The following is a 17,340-nucleotide window of genomic DNA, read 5'->3' as shown; positions in this document are numbered from 1 at the left end:
CTGCAGCTAAGAGGAGAAACTGCAACCTGGCAAATGGAGGCAGGAATGGAGTGAGAGGCACGTGGGAGCAGAACTGTAGCTAGGAGGAGAAACTGCAGCCTGGCAAAGGGAGGCAGGACCGAAGGGAGAGGACACAAGGGAGCAGAACTGCAGCTAGGGTGGGAAACTGCAACCTGGCAAATGGAGGCAGGACCGGAGGCAGAAGACACGTGGGAGCAGAACTGAGGCTAGGGGAGAAACTGCAACCTGGCAAATGGAGGCAGGACCGGAAGTAGAGGACTCGTGGGAGCAGAACTGAAGCTAGGGGTAGAAACTGCAGCCTGGCAAAGGGAGGCAGGATCGGAGGGAGAGGACACATGGGAGCAGAACTGCAGCTAGGGGGAGAAACTGCAGCCTGGCAAAGGGAGGCAGGACCAGAGGTAGAGGACACGTGGGAGCAGAATTGAAGCTAGGGGGAGAAACTGCAACCTGGCAAAGGGAGGCAGGACCGGAGGGAGAGGACACGTGGGAGCAGAACTGCAGGTAGGGGGAGAAACTGCCACCTGGCAAATGGAGGCAGGACCGGAGGCAGAGGACACGTGGGAGCAGACTGAAGCTAGGGGGAGAAACTACAACCTGGCAAATGGAGGCAGGACCGTAGGCAGAGGACACGTGGGAGCAGAACTGAAGCTAGGGGGGGAAACTGCAGCCTGGCAAAGGGAGGCAGGACCGGAGCCAGAGGACACATGGGAGCAGAACTGAAGCTAGGGGGAGAAACTGCAACCTGGCAAATGGAGGCAGGACCGGAGGTAGAGGACACGTCGGAGCAGACTGAAGCTAGGGGGAGAAACTGCAACCTGGCAAATGGAGGCAGGCCTGGAGTGAGAGGACACGTGGGAGCAGAACTGCAGCTAAGAGAAGACATTGCAACCTGGCAAAGGGAGACAGGACCAGAGGGAGAGGACATGTGGGAGCAGAACTGCAGCTAGGAGAGAAAATGCAACCTGGCAAAGGGAGGAAGGACCGGAGGCAGAGGACATGTAGGAGCAGAACTGAAGCTAGCGGGAGAAACTGCAACCTGGCAAATGGAGGCAGGACTGGAGTGAGAGGACACGTGGGAGCAGAACTGCAGCTAAGAGGAAAATCTGCAACCTGGCTAAGGGAGGAAGGACCGGAGGGAATGGACACGTGGGAGCAGGACTGCAGTAAAGAGGATAAACTGCAACCTGTCAAATGTAGGCAGGACTAGAGTGAGAGGCACGTGGTAGCGGAACTGTAGCTAGGAGGAGAAACCGCAGCCTGACAAAGGGAGGCAGGACCGAAGGGAGAGGACATGTGGGAGCAGAACAGCAGCTAGGGGGGGAAACTGCAGCCTGGCAAAGGGAGGCAGGACCGGAGGCAGAGGACACGTGGGAGCAGAACTAAAGCTAGGGGGAGAAACTGCAACCTGGCAAATGGAGGCAGGACTTTAGTGAGAGGACACGTGGGAGCAGAACTGCAGCTAAGAGGAGAAACTGCAACCTGGCAAAGGGAGGCAGGACCGGAGGGAGAGGACGCGTGGGAGCAGGACTGCAGCTAAGAGGAGAAACTGTACCTGGCAAATGGAGGCAGAATGGAGTGAGAGGCACGTGGGAGCAGAACTGTAGCTAGGAGGAGAAACTGCAGCCTGGCAAAGGGAGGCAGGACCGAACGGAGAGGACACATGGGAGCAGAACTGCTGCTAGGGTGGGAAACTGCAACCTGGCAAATGGAGGCAGGACCGGAACAGAAGACACTTGGGCGCAGAACTGAAGCTAGGGGAGAAACTGCAACCTGGCAAATGGAGACAGGACCGGAAGTAGAGGACTCGTGGGAGCAGAACTGATGCTAGGGGTAGAAACTGCAGCCTGGCAAAGGGAGGCAGGACCAGAGGGAGAGGACACATGGGAGCAGAACTGCAGCTAGAGGGAGCAACTGCAGCCTGGCAAAGGGAGGCAGGACCGGAGGTAGCGGACACGTGGGAGCAGAATTGAAGCTAGGGGGAGAAACTGCAACCTGGCAAAGGGAGGCAGGACCGGAGGGAGAGGACACGTGGGAGCAGAACTGCAGGTAGGGGGAGAAACTGCAACCTGGCAAAGGGAGGCAGAACTGGAGGGAGAGGGCATGTGGGAGCAGAACTGAAGCTAGGGGGAGAAACTGCAACCTGGCACATGGAGGCAGGACCGGAAGTACAGGACTCGTGGGAGCAGAACTGATGCTAGGGGTAGAAACTGCAGCCTGGCAAAGGGAGGCAGGACCAGAGGGAGAGGACACATGGGAGCAGAACTGCAGCTAGAGGGAGAAACTGCAGCCTGGCAAAGGGAGGCAGGACCGGAGGGAGAGGACACGTGGGAGCAGAACTGCAGGTAGGGGGAGAAACTGCCACCTGGCAAATGGAGGCAGGACCGGAGGCAGAGGACAGGTGGGAGCAGACTGAAGCTAGGGGGAGAAACTACAACCTGGCAAATGGAGGCAGGACCGGAGGCAGAGGACACGTGGGAGCAGAACTGAAGCTAGGGGGAAACTGCAGCCTGGCAAAGGGAGGCAGGACTGTAGTGAGAGGACACGTGGGAGCAGAACTGCAGCTAAGAGAAGAAATTGCAACCTGGCAAATGGAGGCAGGACCAGAGGGAGAGGACATGTGGGAGCAGAACTGCAGCTAGGGGGAGCAACTGCAACCTGGCAAAGGGAGGCAGGACTTTAGTGAGAGGACACGTGGGAGCAGAACTGCAGCTAAGAGGAGAAACTGTAACCTGGCAAAGGGAGGCAGGACCGGAGGGAGAGGACGCGTGGGAGCAGGACTGCAGCAAAGAGGAGAAACTGCAACCTGGCAAATGGAGGCAGGAATGGAGTGAGAGGCACGTTGGAGCAGAACTGTAGCTAGGAGGAGAAACTGCAGCCTGGCAAAGGGAGGCAGGACCGAAGGGAGAGGACACATGGGAGCAGAACTGCAGCTACGGTGGGAAACTGCAACCTGGCAAATGGAGGCAGGACCGGAGGCAGAAGACACGTGGGAGTAGAACTGAAGCTAGGGGAGAAACTGCAACCTGGCAAATGGAGGCAGGGCCGGAAGTAGAGGACTCATGGGAGCAGAACTGAAGCTAGTGGTAGAAACTGCAGCCTGGCAAAGGGAGGCAGGACCGGAGGGAGAGGACACATGGGAGCAGAACTGCAGCTAGGGGGAGAAACTGCAGCCTGGCAAAGGGAGTCAGGACCGGAGGTAGAGGACACGTCGGAGCAGAATTGAAGCTAGGGGGAGAAACTGCAACCTGGCAAAGGGTGGCAGGACCGGAGGGAGAGGACACGTGGGAGCAGAACTGCAGGTAGGGGGAGAAACTGCAACCTGGCAAAGGGAGGCAGAACTGGAGGGAGAGGGCACGTGGGAGCAGAACTGAAGCTAGGGGGAGAAACTGCAACCTGGCACATGGAGGCAGGACCGGAATGAGAGGACACATGAGAGCAGAACTGCAGCTAGGGGAGAAACTGCAGCCTGGCAAACGGAGGCATGACCGGAGGCAGAGAACACGTAGGAGCAGAACTGAAGCTAGGGGGAGAAACTGCCACCTGGCAAATGGAGGCAGGACCGGAGGCAGAGGACACGTGGGAGCAGACTGAAGCTAGGGGGAGAAACTACAACCTGGCAAATGGAGGCAGGACCGGAGGCAGAGCACACGTGGGAGCAGAACTGAAGCTAGGGGGGGGAAACTGCAGCCTGGCAAAGGGAGGCAGGACCGGAGCCAGAGGACATGTGGGAGCAGAACTGAAGCTAGGGGGAGAAACTGCAACCTGGCAAATGGAGGCAGGACCAGAGGTAGAGGACACGTCGGAGCAGACTGAAGCTAGGGAGAGAAACTGTAACCTGGCAAAGGGAGGCAGGACTGGAGTGAGAGGACACGTGGGAGCAGAGCTGCAGCTAAGAGAAGAAATTGCAACCTGGCAAAGGGAGACAGGACCAGAGGGCGAGGACATGTGGGAGCAGAACTGCAGCTAGGAGAGAAACTGCAACCTGGCAAAGGGAGGAAGGACCGGAGGCAGAGGACATGTAGGAGCAGAACTGAAGATAGCGGGAGAAACTGCAACCTGGCAAATGGAGGCAGGACTGGAGTGAGAGGACACTTGGGAGCAGAACTGCAGCTAAGAGGAAAAACTGCAACCTGGCTAAGGGAGGCAGGACTGGAGGGAATGGACACGTGGGAGCAGGACTGAAGCTAAGAGGATAAACTGCAACCTGTCAAATGGAGGCAGGACTAGAGTGAGAGGCACGTGGTAGCAGAACTGTAGCTAGGAGGAGAAACCACAGCCTGGCAAAGGGAGGCAGGACCGAAGGGAGAGGACATGTGGGAGCAGAACTGCAGCTAGAGGGAGAAACTGCAGCCTGGCAAAGGGAGGCAGGACCGGGGGAGAGGACACATGGGAGCAGAACTGCAGCTAGGGGGAGAAACTGCAGCCTGGCAAAGGGAGTCAGGACCGGAGGTAGAGGACACGTCGGAGCAGAATTGAAGCTAGGGGGAGAAACTGCAACCTGGCAAAGGGTGGCAGGACCGGAGGGAGAGGACACGTGGGAGCAGAACTGCAGGTAGGGGGAGAAACTGCAACCTGGCAAAGGGAGGCAGAACTGGAGGGAGAGGGCACGTGGGAGCAGAACTGAAGCTAGGGGGAGAAACTGCAACCTGGCACATGGAGGCAGGACCGGAATGAGAGGACACATGAGAGCAGAACTGCAGCTAGGGGAGAAACTGCAGCCTGGCAAACGGAGGCATGACCGGAGGCAGAGAACACGTAGGAGCAGAACTGAAGCTAGGGGGAGAAACTGCCACCTGGCAAATGGAGGCAGGACCGGAGGCAGAGGACACGTGGGAGCAGACTGAAGCTAGGGGGAGAAACTACAACCTGGCAAATGGAGGCAGGACCGGAGGCAGAGCACACGTGGGAGCAGAACTGAAGCTAGGGGGGGGAAACTGCAGCCTGGCAAAGGGAGGCAGGACCGGAGCCAGAGGACATGTGGGAGCAGAACTGAAGCTAGGGGGAGAAACTGCAACCTGGCAAATGGAGGCAGGACCAGAGGTAGAGGACACGTCGGAGCAGACTGAAGCTAGGGAGAGAAACTGTAACCTGGCAAAGTGAGGCAGGACTGGAGTGAGAGGACACGTGGGAGCAGAGCTGCAGCTAAGAGAAGAAATTGCAACCTGGCAAAGGGAGACAGGACCAGAGGGCGAGGACATGTGGGAGCAGAACTGCAGCTAGGAGAGAAACTGCAACCTGGCAAAGGGAGGAAGGACCGGAGGCAGAGGACATGTAGGAGCAGAACTGAAGATAGCGGGAGAAACTGCAACCTGGCAAATGGAGGCAGGACTGGAGTGAGAGGACACTTGGGAGCAGAACTGCAGCTAAGAGGAAAAACTGCAACCTGGCTAAGGGAGGCAGGACTGGAGGGAATGGACACGTGGGAGCAGGACTGAAGCTAAGAGGATAAACTGCAACCTGTCAAATGGAGGCAGGACTAGAGTGAGAGGCACGTGGTAGCAGAACTGTAGCTAGGAGGAGAAACCACAGCCTGGCAAAGGGAGGCAGGACCGAAGGGAGAGGACATGTGGGAGCAGAACTGCAGCTAGAGGGAGAAACTGCAGCCTGGCAAAGGGAGGCAGGACCGGGGGAGAGGACACGTGGGAGCAGAACTACAGCTAGGGGGAGAAACTGCTTTTGTTCTAGCTTCAGTTCTGCTCCCACGTGTCCTCTGCCTCCGGTCCTGCCTCCATTTGCCAGGTTGTAGTTTCTCCCCCTAGCTTCAGTCTGCTCCCACGTGTCCTCTGCCTCCGGTCCTGCCTCCATTTGCCAGGTGGCAGTTTCTCCCCCTAGCTTCAGTTCTGCTCCTACGTGTTCTCTGCCTCCAGTCATGCCTCCCTTTGCCAGGCTGCAGTTTCTCCCCTAGCTGCAGTTCTGCTCTCATGTGTCCTCTCATTCCGGTCCTGTCTCCATGTGCCAGGTTGCAGTTTCTCCCCCTAGCTTCAGTTCTGCTCCCACGTGCCCTCTCCCTCCAGTTCTGCCTCCCTTTGCCAGGTTGCAGTTTCTCCCCCTACCTGCAGTTCTGCTCCCACGTGTCCTCTCCCTCCGGTCCTGCCTCCCTTTGCCAGGTTGCAGTTTCTCCCCCTAGCTTCAATTTTGCTCCCACGTGTCCTCTACCTCCGGTCCTGCCTCCCTTTGCCAGGCTGCAGTTTCTCCCTCTAGCTGCAGTTCTGCTCTCATGTGTCCTCTCCGTCTGGTCCTGCCTCCCTTTGCCAGGCTGCAGTTTCTACCCCTAGCATCAGTTCTGCTCCCACAAGTCCTCTACTTCCGGTCCTGCCTCCATTTGCCAGGTTGCAGTTTCTCCTCCTAGCTACAGTTCTGCTCCCACGTGCCTCTCACTCCATTCTGCCTCTATTTGCCAGGTTGCAGTTTCTCCTCTTAGCTTCAGTCCTGCTCCCACGCGTCCTCTCCCTCCGGTCCTGCCTCACTTTGCCAGGTTGCAGTTTCTCCTCTTAGCTGCAGTTCTGCTCCCAAGTGTCCTCTCACTAAAGTCCTGCCTCCATTTGCCAGGTTGCAGTTTCTCCCCCTAGCTTTAGTTCTGCTCCCACGTGTCCTCTGCCTCTGGTCCTGCCTACCTTTGCCAGGCAGCAGTTTCTCCCCTTAGCTGCAGTTCTGCTCCACCATGTCCTCTCCCTTCGGTCCTGCCTCCCTTTGCCAGGCTGCGGTTTCTACTCCTAGCCACAGTTCTGCTACCACGTGCCTCTAACTCTAGTCCTGCCTCCATTTTACAGGTTGCAGTTTATCCTCTTAGCTGCAGTCCTGCTCCCACGTGTCCATTCCCTCCGGTCCTGCCTCCCTTAGCCAGGTTGCAGGACTTTAGTGAGAGGACACGTGGGAGCAGAACTGCAGCTAAGAGGAGAAACTGCAACCTGTCAAAGGGAGGCAGGACCGGAGGGAGGGGACGCGTGGGAGCAGGACTGCAGCTAAGAGGAGAAACTGCAACCTGGCAAATGGAGGCAGGAATGGAGTGAGAGGCACGTGGGAGCAGAACTGTAGCTAGGAGGAGAAACTGCAGCCTGGCAAAGGGAGGCAGGACCGAAGGGAGAGGACACAAGGGAGCAGAACTGCAGCTAGGGTGGGAAACTGCAACCTGGCAAATGGAGGCAGGAACGGAGGCAGAAGACACGTGGGAGCAGAACTGAGGCTAGGGGAGAAACTGCAACCTGGCAAATGGAGGCAGGACCGGAAGTAGAGGACTCGTGGGAGCAGAACTGAAGCTAGGGGTAGAAACTGCAGCCTGGCAAAGGGAGGCAGGACCGGAGGGAGAGGACACATGGGAGCAGAACTGCAGCTAGGGGGAGAAACTGCAGCCTGGCAAAGGGAGGCAGGACCAGAGGTAGAGGACACGTGGGAGCAGAATTGAAGCTAGGGGGAGAAACTGCAACCTGGCAAAGGGAGGCAGGACCGGAGGGAGAGGACACGTGGGAGCAGAACTGCAGGTAGGGGGAGAAACTGCAACCTGGCAAAGGGAGGCAGAACTGGAGGGAGAGGGCACGTGGGAGCAGAACTGAAGCTATGGGGAGAAACTGCAACCTGGCACATGGAGGCAGGACCGGAATGAGAGGACACATGAGAGCAGAACTGCAGCTAGGGGAGAAACTGCAGCCTGGCAAAGGGAGGCATGACCGGAGGCAGAGAACACGTAGGAGCAGAACTGAAGCTAGGGGGAGAAACTGCCACCTGGCAAATGGAGGAAGGACCGGAGGCAGAGGACACGTGGGAGCAGACTGAAGCTAGGGGGAGAAACTACAACCTGGTAAATGGAGGCAGGACCGGAGGCAGAGGACACGTGGGAGCAAAACTGAAGCTAGGGGGAGAAACTGCAGCCTGGCAAAGGGAGGCAGGACCGGAGCCAGAGGACACGTGGGAGCAGAACTGAAGCTAGGGGGAGAAACTGCAACCTGGCAAATGGAGGCAGGACTGGAGGTAGAGGACACTTCGGAGCAGACTGAAGCTAGGGAGAGAAACTGCAACCTGGCAAATGGAGGCAGGACTGGAGTGAGAGGACACGTGGGAGCAGAACTGCAGCTAAGAGAAGAAATTGCAACCTGGCAAAGGGAGACAGGACCAGAGGAAGAGGACATGTGGGAGCAGAACTGCAGCTAGGAGGGAAACTGCAACCTGGCAAAGGGAGGAAGGACCGGAGGCAGAGGATATGTAGGAGCAGAACTGAAGCTAGCGAGAGAAACTGCAACCTGGCAAATGGAGGCAGGACTGGAGTGAGAGGACACGTGGGAGCAGAACTGCAGCTAAGAGGAAAAACTGCAACCTGGCTAAGGGAGGCAGGACCGGAGGGAATGGACACGTGGGAGCAGGACTGCAGCTAAGAGGATAAACTGCAACCTGTCAAATGGAGTCAGGACTAGAGTGAGAGGCACGTGGTAGCAGAACTGTAGCTAGAAGGAGAAACCGCAGCCTGGCAAAGGGAGGCAGGACCGAAGGGAGAGGACATGTGGGAGCAGAACTGCAGCTAGGGGGAGAAACTGCAGCCTGGCAAAGGGAGGCAGGACCGGGGGAGAGGACACGTGGGAGTAGAACTACAGCTAGGGGGAGAAACTGCAACCTGGCAAATGTAGGCAGGGCCGGAGGCAGAAGACACGTGGGAGCAGAACTGAAGCTAGGGGGAGAAACTACAACCTGGAAAATGGAGGCAGGACCGGAGGTAGAGGACACCTGTGAGCAGACCTGAAGCTAGGGGGAGAAACTGCAGCCTGGCAAAGGGAGGCAGGACCGGAGGGAGAGGACACGTGGGAGCAGAACTGCAGCTAGGGGGAGAAACTGCAGCCTGGCAAGGGAGGCAGGACCGCAGGCAGAGGACACGTGGGAGCAGAACTGAAGCTAGGGGGAGAAAATGCAACCTGGCAAAGTAAGGCAGGACCGGAAGGAGAGGACACGTGGGAGCAGAATTGCAGCTAGGGGGAGAAACTGCAACCTGGCAAAGGGAGGCAGGACCGGAGGGAGAGGGCACGTGGGAGCAGAACTGAAGCTAGGGTGAGAAACTGCAACCTGGCAAATGGAGGCAGGACTGGAGTGAGAGGACATGTGGGAGCAGAACTGAAGCTAGGGGGAGAAACTGCAACCTGGCAAAGGGAAGCAGGACCAGAGGCAGAGGACACGTCGGAGCAGAACTGAAGCTAGGGGGAGAAACTGCAACCTGGCAAAGGGGGGCAGGACCGGATGGAGAGGACACGTGGGAGCAGAAATGCAGCTAAGAGGAGAAACTGAAACCTGGCAAATGGAGTCAGGACTGGCGTGAGAGGACACGTGGGAGCAGAACTGTAGCTAGGAGGAGAAACTGCAGCCTGGCAAAGGGAGGCAGGACCAGAGGGAGGGGACTCTGGGAGCAGAACTGCAGCTAGGGGGAGAAACGGCAACCTGGCAAAGGGAGGCTGGACCGGGAGAGAGGACACGTGGGCGCAGAACTGCATCTACGGGGAGAAACTGCAACCTGGCAAAGGGAGGCAGCACCTGAGGGAGAGGGCACGTGGGAGTACAACTGCAGCTAGGGGGAGAAACTGCAGCCTGGCAAAGGGAGGCAGGACCGGAGGCAGAGGACACGTGGGAGGAGAACTGAAGCTAGGGGGAGAAACTGCAACCTGGCAAAGGGAGGCAGGACCGGAGACATAGGACACGTAGGAGCAGAACTGAAGCTAGGGGGAGAAACTGCAACCTGGCAAATAAAGGCAGGACCGGAGGCAGACGACACGTGTGAGCAGACCTGAAGCTTGGGGGGAGAAACTGCAGCCTGGCAAAGGGAGGCAGGACTGGAGGGAGAGGACACGTGGGAGCAGAACTGCAGCTAGGGGGAGAAACTGCAGACTGGCAAGGGAGGCAGGACCGGAGGCAGAGGACACGTGGGAGCAGAACCGAAGCTAGGGGGAGAAACTGCAACCTGGCAAAGGGAGGGAGGACCGGAAGGAGAGGACACGTGGGAGCAGAATTGCAGCTAGGGGGAGAAACTGCAACCTGGCAAAGGGAGGCAGGACCGGAGAGAGAGGGCACGTGGGAGCAGAACTGAAGCTAGGGTGAGAAACTGCAACCTGGCAAATGGAGGCTGGACTGGAGTGAGAGGACATGTGGGAGCAGAACTGAAGCTAGGGGGAGAAACTGCAACCTGGCAAAGGGAAGCAGGACCAGAGGCAGAGGACACGTGGGAGCAGAACCGAAGCTAGGGGGAGAAACTGCAACCTGGCAAAGGGAGGGAGGACCGGAAGGAGAGGACACGTGGGAGCAGAATTGCAGCTAGGGGGAGAAACTGCAACCTGGCAAAGGGAGGCAGTACCGGAGAGAGAGGGCATGTGGGAGCAGAACTGAAGCTAGGGTGAGAAACTGCAACCTGGCAAATTGAGGCAGGACCGGAGGGAGAGGACACGTAGGAACAGAAATGCAGCTAAGAGGAGAAACTGAAACCTGGCAAATGGAGTCAGGACTGGCGTGAGAGGACACGTGGGAGCAGAACTGTAGCTAGGAGGAGAAACTGCAGCCTGGCAAAGGGAGTCAGGACCAGAGGGAGGGGACATGTGGGAGCAGAACTGCAGCTAGGGGGAGAAACGGCAGCCTGGCAAAGGGAGGCTGGACCGGGAGAGAGGACACATGGGTGCAGAACTGCAGCTGGGGGAGAAACTGCAACCTGGCAAAGGGAGGCAGCACCGGAGGGAGAGGGCACGTGGGAGCACAACTGCAGCTAGGGGGAGAAACTGCAGCCTGGCAAAGGGAGGCACGACCGGAGGCAGAGGACACGTGGGAGGAGAACTGAAGCTAGGGGGAGAAACTGCAACCTGGCAAAGGGAGGCAGGACCGGAGACATAGGACACGTAGGAGCAGAACTGAAGCTAGGGGGAGAAACTGCAACCAGGCAAATGGAGGCAGGACCGGAGGCAGACGACAAGTGGGAGCAGAACTGAAGCTAGGGGGAGAAACTACAACCTGGCAAATGATGGAGGGAGGACCAGAGGCACAGGACACGTGGGAGCCAAACTGAAGCTAGGGGGAGAAACTGCAGCCTGGCAAAGGGAGGCAGGACCGGAGGGAGAGGACACGTGGGAGCAGAAATGCAGCTAAGAGGAAAAACTGAAACCTGGCAAATGGAGTCAGGACTGGCGTGAGAGGACACGTGGGAGTAGAACTGTAGCTAGGAGGAGAAACTGCAGCCTGGCAAAGGGAGGCAGGACCAGAGGGAGGGGACTCTGGGAGCAGAACTGCAGCTAGGGGGAGAAACGGCAGCCTGGCAAAGGGAGGCTGGACCGGGAGAGAGGACACGTGGGCGCAGAACTGCAGCTACGGGGAGAAACTGCAACCTGGCAAAGGGAGGCAGCACCGGAGGGAGAGGGCACGTGGGAGCACAACTGCAGCTAGGGGGAGAAACTGCAGCCTGGCAAAGGGAGGCACGACCGGAGGCAGAGGACACGTGGGAGGAGAACTGAAGCTAGGGGGAGAAACTGCAACCTGGCAAAGGGAGGCAGGACCGGAGACATAGGACACGTAGGAGCAGAACTGAAGCTAGGGGGAGAAACTGCAACCTGGCAAATGGAGGCAGGACCGGAGGCAGACGACACGTGTGAGCAGAGCTGAAGCTAGGGGGAGAAACTGCAGCCTGGCAAAGGGAGGCAGGACTGGAGGGAGAGGACACGTGGGAGCAGAACTGCAGCTAGGGGGAGAAACTGCAGACTGGCAAGGGAGGCAGGACCGGAGGCAGAGGACACGTGGGAGCAGAACCGAAGCTAGGGGGAGAAACTGCAACCTGGCAAAGGGAGGGAGGACCAGAAGGAGAGGACACGTGGGAGCAGAATTGCAGCTAGGGGGAGAAACTGCAACCTGGCAAATGGAGGCAGAACTGGAGTGAGAGGACATGTGGGAGCAGAACTGAAGCTAGGGGGAGAAACTGCAACCTGGCAAAGGGAAGCAGGACCAGAGGCAGAGGACATGTCGGAGCAGAACTGAAGCTAGGGGGAGAAACTGCAACCTGGCAAAGGGGGGCAGGACCGGAGGGAGAGGACACGTGGGAGCAGAAATGCAGCTAAGAGGAGAAACTGAAACCTGGCAAATGGAGTCAGGACTGGCGTGAGAGGACACGTGGGAGTAGAACTGTAGCTAGGAGGAGAAACTGCAGCCTGGCAAAGGGAGGCAGGACCAGTGGGAGGGGACACGTGGGAGCAGAACTGCAGCTAGGGGGAGAAACGGCAGCCTGGCAAAGGGAGGCTGGACCGGGAGAGAGGACACATGGGCGCAGAACTGCAGCTAGGGGGAGAAACTGCAGCCTGGCAAAGGGAGGCACGACCGGAGGCAGAGGACACGTGGGAGGAGAACTGAAGCTAGGGGGAGAAACTACAACCTGGCAAATGGAGGCAGGACCGGAGGCAGAGGACACGTGGGAGCAGAACTGAAGCTAGGGGGGGGAAACTGCAGCCTGGCAAAGGGAGGCAGGACCGGAGCCAGAGGACATGTGGGAGCAGAACTGAAGCTAGGGGGAGAAACTGCAACCTGGCAAATGGATGCAGGACCGGAGGTAGAGGACACGTCGGAGCAGACTGAAGCTAGGGAGAGAAACTGCAACCTGGCAAAGGGAGGCAGGACTGGAGTGAGAGGACACGTGGGAGCTTAGCTGCAGCTAAGAGAAGAAATTGCAACCTGGCAAAGGGAGACAGGACCAGAGGGCGAGGACATGTGGGAGCAGAACTGCAGCTAGGAGAGAAACTGCAACCTGGCAAAGGGAGGAAGGACCGGAGGCAGAGGACATGTAGGAGCAGAACTGAAGATAGCGGGAGAAACTGCAACCTGGCAAATGGAGGCAGGACTGGAGTGAGAGGACACTTGGGAGCAGAACTGCAGCTAAGAGGAAAAACTGCAACCGGGCTAAGGGAGGCAGGACTGGAGGGAATGGACACGTGGGAGCAGGACTGAAGCTAAGAGGATAAACTGCAACCTGTCAAATGGAGGCAGGACTAGAGTGAGAGGCACGTGGTAGCAGAACTGTAGCTAGGAGGAGAAACCACAGCCTGGCAAAGGGAGGCAGGACCGAAGGGAGAGGACATGTGGGAGCAGAACTGCAGCTAGAGGGAGAAACTGCAGCCTGGCAAAGGGAGGCAGGACCGGGGGAGAGGACACGTGGGAGCAGAACTACAGCTAGGGGGAGAAACTGCTTTTGTTCTAGCTTCAGTTCTGCTGCCACGTGTCCTCTGCCTCCGGTCCTGCCTCCATTTGCCAGGTTGTAGTTTCTCCCCCTAGCTTCAGTCTGCTCCCACGTGTCCTCTGCCTCCGGTCCTGCCTCCATTTGCCAGGTGGCAGTTTCTCCCCCTAGCTTCAGTTCTGCTCCTACGTGTTCTCTGCCTCCAGTCATGCCTCCCTTTGCCAGGCTGCAGTTTCTCCCCTAGCTGCAGTTCTGCTCTCATGTGTCCTCTCATTCCGGTCCTGTCTCCATGTGCAAGGTTGCAGTTTCTCCCCCTAGCTTCAGTTCTGCTCCCACGTGCCCTCTCCCTCCAGTTCTGCCTCCCTTTGCCAGGTTGCAGTTTCTCCCCCTACCTGCAGTTCTGCTCCCACGTGTCCTCTCCCTCCGGTCCTGCCTCCCTTTGCCAGGTTGCAGTTTCTCCCCCTAGCTTCAATTTTGCTCCCACGTGTCCTCTACCTCCGGTCCTGCCTCCCTTTGCCAGGCTGCAGTTTCTCCCTCTAGCTGCAGTTCTGCTCTCATGTGTCCTCTCCCTCTGGTCCTGCCTCCCTTTGCCAGGCTGCAGTTTCTACCCCTAGCATCAGTTCTGCTCCCACAAGTCCTCTACTTCCGGTCCTGCCTCCATTTGCCAGGGGACAGTTTCTCCCCTAGCTTCAGTTCTGCTCCCAAGTGTCTTCTGCCTCCGGTCCTGCCTCCATTTGCCAGGTTGCAGTTTCCCACCCTAGCTGCAGTTCTGCTCCCATGTGTCCTCTCCCTTCGGTCCTGCCTCCCTTTGCCAGGCTGCAGTTTCTCCTCCTAGCTACAGTTCTGCTCCCACGTGCCTCTCACTCCATTCTGCCTCTATTTGCCAGGTTGCAGTTTCTCCTCTTAGCTTCAGTCCTGCTCCCACGCGTCCTCTCCCTCCGGTCCTGCCTCACTTTGCCAGGTTGCAGTTTCTCCTCTTAGCTGCAGTTCTGCTCCCAAGTGTCCTCTCACTAAAGTCCTGCCTCCATTTGCCAGGTTGCAGTTTCTCCCCCTAGCTTTAGTTCTGCTCCCACGTGTCCGCTGCCTCTGGTCCTGCCTACCTTTGCCAGGCAGCAGTTTCTCCCCTTAGCTGCAGTTCTGCTCCCACATGTCCTCTCCCTTCGGTCCTGCCTCCCTTTGCCAGGCTGCGGTTTCTACTCCTAGCCACAGTTCTGCTACCACGTGCCTCTAACTCTAGTCCTGCCTCCATTTTACAGGTTGCAGTTTATCCTCTTAGCTGCAGTCCTGCTCCCACGTGTCCATTCCCTCCGGTCCTGCCTCCCTTAGCCAGGTTGCAGGACTTTAGTGAGAGGACACGTGGGAGCAGAACTGCAGCTAAGAGGAGAAACTGCAACCTGGCAAAGGGAGGCAGGACCGGAGGGAGGGGACGCGTGGGAGCAGGACTGCAGCTAAGAGGAGAAACTGCAACCTGGCAAATGGAGGCAGGAATGGAGTGAGAGGCACGTGGGAGCAGAACTGTAGCTAGGAGGAGAAACTGCAGCCTGGCAAAGGGAGGCAGGACCGAAGGGAGAGGACACAAGGGAGCAGAACTGCAGCTAGGGTGGGAAACTGCAACCTGGCAAATGGAGGCAGGACCGGAGGCAGAAGACACGTGGGAGCAGAACTGAGGCTAGGGGAGAAACTGCAACCTGGCAAATGGAGGCAGGACCGGAAGTAGAGGACTCGTGGGAGCAGAACTGAAGCTAGGGGTAGAAACTGCAGCCTGGCAAAGGGAGGCAGGATCGGAGGGAGAGGACACATGGGAGCAGAACTGCAGCTAGGGGGAGAAACTGCAGCCTGGCAAAGGGAAGCAGGACCAGAGGTAGAGGACACGTGGGAGCAGAATTGAAGCTAGGGGGAGAAACTGCAACCTGGCAAAGGGAGGCAGGACCGGAGGGAGAGGACACGTGGGAGCAGAACTGCAGGTAGGGGGAGAAACTGCCACCTGGCAAATGGAGGCAGGACCGGAGGCAGAGGACACGTGGGAGCAGACTGAAGCTAGGGGGAGAAACTACAACCTGGCAAATGGAGGCAGGACCGTAGGCAGAGGACACGTGGGAGCAGAACTGAAGCTAGGGGGGGAAACTGCAGCCTGGCAAAGGGAGGCAGGACCGGAGCCAGAGGACACTTGGGAGCAGAACTGAAGCTAGGGGGAGAAACTGCAACCTGGCAAATGGAGGCAGGACCGGAGGTAGAGGACACGTCGGAGCAGACTGAAGCTAGGGGGAGAAACTGCAACCTGGCAAATGGAGGCAGGACTGGAGTGAGAGGACACGTGGGAGCAGAACTGCAGCTAAGAGAAGACATTGCAACCTGGCAAAGGGAGACAGGACCAGAGGGAGAGGACATGTGGGAGCAGAACTGCAGCTAGGAGAGAAAATGCAACCTGGCAAAGGGAGGAAGGACCGGAGGCAGAGGACATGTAGGAGCAGAACTGAAGCTAGCGGGAGAAACTGCAACCTGGCAAATGGAGGCAGGACTGGAGTGAGAGGACATGTGGGAGCAGAACTGCAGCTAAGAGGAAAAACTGTAACCTGGCTAAGGGAGGAAGGACCGGAGGGAATGGACACGTGGGAGCAGGACTGCAGTAAAGAGGATAAACTGCAACCTGTCAAATGGAGGCAGGACTAGAGTGAGAGGCACGTGGTAGCGGAACTGTAGCTAGGAGGAGAAACCGCAGCCTGACAAAGGGAGGCAGGACCGAAGGGAGAGGACATGTGGGAGCAGAACAGCAGCTAGGGGGGGAAACTGCAGCCTGGCAAAGGGAGGCAGGACCGGAGGCAGAGGACACGTGGGAGCAGAACTAAAGCTAGGGGGAGAAACTGCAACCTGGCAAATGGAGGCAGGACTTTAGTGAGAGGACACGTGGGAGCAGAACTGCAGCTAAGAGGAGAAACTGCAACCTGGCAAAGGGAGGCAGGACCGGAGGGAGAGGACGCGTGGGAGCAGGACTGCAGCTAAGAGGAGAAACTGTACCTGGCAAATGGAGGCAGAATGGAGTGAGAGGCACGTGGGAGCAGAACTGTAGCTAGGAGGAGAAACTGCAGCCTGGCAAAGGGAGGCAGGACCGAACTGAGAGGACACATGGGAGCAGAACTGCTGCTAGGGTGGGAAACTGCAACCTGGCAAATGGAGGCAGGACCGGAACAGAAGACACTTGGGCGCAGAACTGAAGCTAGGGGAGAAACTGCAACCTGGCAAATGGAGACAGGACCGGAAGTAGAGGACTCGTGGGAGCAGAACTGATGCTAGGGGTAGAAACTGCAGCCTGGCAAAGGGAGGCAGGACCAGAGGGAGAGGACACATGGGAGCAGAACTGCAGCTAGAGGGAGCAACTGCAGCCTGGCAAAGGGAGGCAGGACCGGAGGTAGCGGACACGTGGGAGCAGAATTGAAGCTAGGGGGAGAAACTGCAACCTGGCAAAGGGAGGCAGGACCGGAGGGAGAGGACACGTGGGAGCAGAACTGCAGGTAGGGGGAGAAACTGCAACCTGGCAAAGGGAGGCAGAACTGGAGGGAGAGGGCATGTGGGAGCAGAACTGAAGCTAGGGGGAGAAACTGCAACCTGGCACATGGAGGCAGGACCGGAAGTACAGGACTCGTGGGAGCAGAACTGATGCTAGGGGTAGAAACTGCAGCCTGGCAAAGGGAGGCAGGACCAGAGGGAGAGGACACATGGGAGCAGAACTGCAGCTAGAGGGAGAAACTGCAGCCTGGCAAAGGGAGGCAGGACCGGAGGGAGAGGACACGTGGGAGCAGAACTGCAGGTAGGGGGAGAAACTGCCACCTGGCAAATGGAGGCAGGACCGGAGGCAGAGGACACGTGGGAGCAGACTGAAGCTAGGGGGAGAAACTACAACCTGGCAAATGGAGGCAGGACCGGAGACAGAGGACACGTGGGAGCAGAACTGAAGCTAGGGGGAAACTGCAGCCTGGCAAAGGGAGGCAGGACTGGAGTGAGAGGACACGTGGGAGCAGAACTGCAGCTAAGAGAAGAAATTGCAACCTGGCAAAGGGAGGCAGGACCAGAGGGAGAGGACATGTGGGAGCAGAACTGCAGCTAGGGGGAGCAACTGCAACCTGGCAAAGGGAGGCAGGACCGGAGGCAGAGGACAC

The sequence above is a fragment of the Ambystoma mexicanum genome, chromosome 11 (assembly GCF_040938575.1).
Source record: "Ambystoma mexicanum isolate Mex_15411 chromosome 11, UKY_AmexF1_1, whole genome shotgun sequence".
Lineage (NCBI taxonomy): Eukaryota > Metazoa > Chordata > Amphibia > Caudata > Ambystomatidae > Ambystoma > Ambystoma mexicanum.
The sequence above is the reverse complement of the archived record's forward strand: the minus strand, read 5'-3'. Positions refer to the sequence as shown.